Source organism: Bombina bombina, chromosome 2, assembly GCF_027579735.1.
Source record: "Bombina bombina isolate aBomBom1 chromosome 2, aBomBom1.pri, whole genome shotgun sequence".
Classification (NCBI taxonomy): Eukaryota; Metazoa; Chordata; class Amphibia; order Anura; family Bombinatoridae; genus Bombina; species Bombina bombina.
In genome coordinates, this window is record NC_069500.1 from 740203332 (window position 1) to 740207275 (window position 3944).

Sequence of the window (3944 nt, forward strand, 5' to 3'; positions counted from 1 at the left end):
GTCACCCACAGAATGAAGTTCTCCGTCCTCATGTTCTGCCACCTGTGACGCAGTGTCTGACATGGCCCTAATATCAGCGCACTCTGTTCTCACCCCAGAGTGATCACGCTTACCTCTTAGTTCTGGTAATTTAGCCAAAACCTCAGTCATAACAGTAGCCATATCCTGTAATGTGATTTGTAATGGCCGCCCAGATGTACTCGGCGCTACAATATCACGCACCTCCCTCTGAGCGGGAGATGTAGGTACTGACACGTGAGGCGAGTTAGTCGGCATAACTCTCCCCTCGTTGTTTGGTGAAATTTGTTCAATTTGTACAGATTGACTTTTATTTAAAGTAGCATCAATACAGTTAGTACATAAATTTCTATTGGGCTCCACTTTGGCATTGCAACAAATGACACAGGTATCATCCTCTGAATCAGACATGTTTAACACACTAGCAAATAAACTTGCAACTTGGAAATACAATTCAATTAGAATAATATTAAAATGTACTGTGCCTTTAAGAAGCACAGAAGATCTATGACAGTTGAAAATTAATAAATTGAAACAGTTATAGCCTCAATCCTTGTAAACAACACAACTTTAGCAAAGGTTTAATCCCATTAGCAAAGATAACAAATTCTGAAAGCAGGAAACAAATTACAGAATAAACGTTTTTTATCTCAGTCAAACTATAATTCTCACAGCTCTGCTGAGAGAAATTACCTCCCTCAAAATAAGTTTTGAAGACCCCTGAGCTCTGTAGAGATGAACCGGATCATGCAGGGAATACAATGAGTTGCTGACTGAAATATTTGATGCATAGAAAAAGCGCCAAAAAACGGCCCCTCACACACACAGCAGTGAGGGAGAACAGAAACTGTCAGAAAAACAGATTAAGCAACTGCCAAGTGGAAAAATAGTGCCCAAACATTTATTCACACAGTACCTCAGCAAATGAAAACGATTTTACATTCCAGCAAAAACGTTAAACATAATCTCTAGTTATTAAACAGCTTTATGTATTTCTTACAGTGTAATTCTAGTGAAGTACCATTCCCCAGAATACTGAAGTGTAAAGTATACATACATGACATATCGGTATGGCAGGATTTTCTCATCAATTCCATTGTCAGAAAATAAAAACTGCTACATACCTCTATGTAGATTCATCTGCCCGCTGTCCCCTGATCTGAAGTTTACCTCACTCCTCAGATGGCCGAGAACAGCAATATGATCTTAACTACTCCGGCTAAAATCATAGAAAAACTCTGGTAGATTCTTCTTCAAACTCTGCCAGAGAGGTAATAACACACTCCGGTGCTATTTTAAAATAACAAACTTTTGATTGAAGATATAAAACTAAGTATAATCACCATAGTCCTCTCACACATCCTATCTAGTCGTTGGGTGCAAGAGAATGACTGGGAGTGACGTAGAGGGGAGGAGCTATATGCAGCTCTGCTGGGTGAATCCTCTTGCACTTCCTGTTGGGGAGGAGTAATATCCCAGAAGTAATGATGACCCGTGGACTGATCACACTTAACAGAAGAAATATGCTGCTCCTACCCCATTTGTATCTTACCGGATGAGAGGGGGGGAGGGATTTGAATGTCTCCACAGGAGTAACCATAGTCCTCAACTCTCTAGATCAGTTATCTGGTGTACAACTCATCACTATTTGGCATAAAAAGATTCAGCACAATCTTTAAGGATCAAATAGTATCATGCATATGATAGATGGCATCATAAATTGCTAATAAGTAGCAGATTATTAGCCTTCCACATACAATCTATTATCACACCCAGAAAAACTACCCTTGTGACTGATAAACTTTTGGGGACATTGATTTCCCATGCATGTTCCTGAGGGACTCCCTGAGCTTTGATCACTGCTAAGAGTGCCCCTAAATAACCTTCATGAAGATGCAAGGGGCAATGGCCAGACCGAAGGAGAGGGACACAAATTGGTAATGCTTGTTGAGAAAAGCAAACCTTAGAAACCAATAGATTTAAAGGCTACATAGGTTTCATTAAGTGGTCATAAATTAACTCTACTAGAGGCAAAATGGTACAGATAGCTTCCATTTTGAAAGAGGGTAAAAAATTTGTTCAGAGTGTTGCGTTTTTTTTATTTAGGACGATATATGCCTTCCTTCTTTGGGACAATGAAAAGGTTGTAATAGAAACCCTGACCCTGTTAAAGGGACACCAGAATTTTTATTGTTTTAAAAGATAGATAATCCCTTTATTACCCATTTCCCAGTTTTGCATAACCAACAGTTATAATAATATACTTTTAACCTCTGTGATTATCTTGTATCTAAGCCTCTGCAAACTGCCCCTTTTTTTCACTTCTTTTGACAGACTTGCAGTTTAGCCAATCAGTGCCTGTTCCCAGATATATTCACGTGCACGAGCACAGTGTTATCTATATGAAATATGTGAACTAGCACCCTTTAGTGGTGAAAAACTGTTAAAATGCAATCTGAAAGAGGTGGGCTTCAAGGTCTAAGAAATTAGCATATGAACCTCCTAGGTTAAGCTTTCAACTAAGAATACCATGAGAACAAAGCAAAATTGGTGATAAAAGTTAATTGGAAAATTGTTTAAAATTACATGCTCTATCTAAATCATGAAAGTTTATTTTGGCTTAGACTGTCCCTTTAAGAGATTGGAACAGTTTGGATTATTCCAATATCCTCTAAGTCTTGAATACATTGAACAAAGGCAGCCGCCTTTGCAGGATCCTTTAAAACGCAAGACAGATGAAACTGCTGCCAGTGAGGACTGTGAACTCAGTTGTGTTATTATTGCCAGACAAGAGGGGTGTATGTACTACATTGATGTAGTACATACACCCCTCTGATGAGGGCGCAGGCCAAAGTGTGCATATATAAATCGTGTCAAATAGCCTTTAATATTAACCCCTTCATGAAAGGCATCAAAGTGTTTCACATCAGAAATAAGTTCTGACGTAAACTGTAAAAATGAAATCATGCAATAGTCAACGCAACCACATATTTCTAGTCCCTGATCGGCTCTTGGGGACCACCTACGCTTCTAGGCATGCCCCTAGTACAATTCCTGATTGTGTAAAAAGGAGGGCGGCTACAGGATGGCATAAAGGTAGGACATCTCAAGCTGTCCTAACGGCATTAAGGCACTCACTTACACTATTATTGAAAACTATGACCGGTAAGAGATTTAGAACCGAGCTTTATTGCTTTCGTGCATTTGTTATTAGGGTTTATAAGTTTGTTCACTACTGATTATTAGCCATTTTTGATGATACATGTGTCTTTACCCTAAGTTACGTCATTTTTGGTAGAAACCTGGCTTCCTTTCACATAAATCGTTCATTTATTTTGTATGCCACAATCTATTTGGTTAATAGCCTTAATTGCAATTGAAGTCGTGTACACTATGATTTACAGATCACTGTTTATTATGATTTAAATCTATGATTATATGTAGATGTATGGTGTTACCATAGTAACCAGACAGGCAGGTTGAGTTGTGGCTGGGGTTTGTACGATTTGAAATTTTCACACTGTCTGAGGAAGGGGAGTTTCCCCAAAACATCATGTAAGATGAAAGAGTGCCAAACTTTGCTACATATAAATTCAGTGTCATCTGTCTTATTGGGTTATATGCTGTATATAATTGTGGCACACAGGTAACTTTTTTTTTTAAATTGTGCGAGTGCACATTGGAGAGACAATAGATATTTTATGATCCAAGAGAAAACGCTCAACCAGATCTCATGAAGCCAGTGGTACCAATCACATTTGCTAATGTTTTAAATAACTTTTCTGCCCATATCCAGAATCTGTAAACAAATACTTGTTGATTTAACCCCTTGTTCTATCCACTCTGGCCTTTCCCCCCCTTCTTTAAATACTTTTAACATTGTGGATGGTAGAGCCATCAGAAGGGAAAAAAAAAAATTTCGAGCA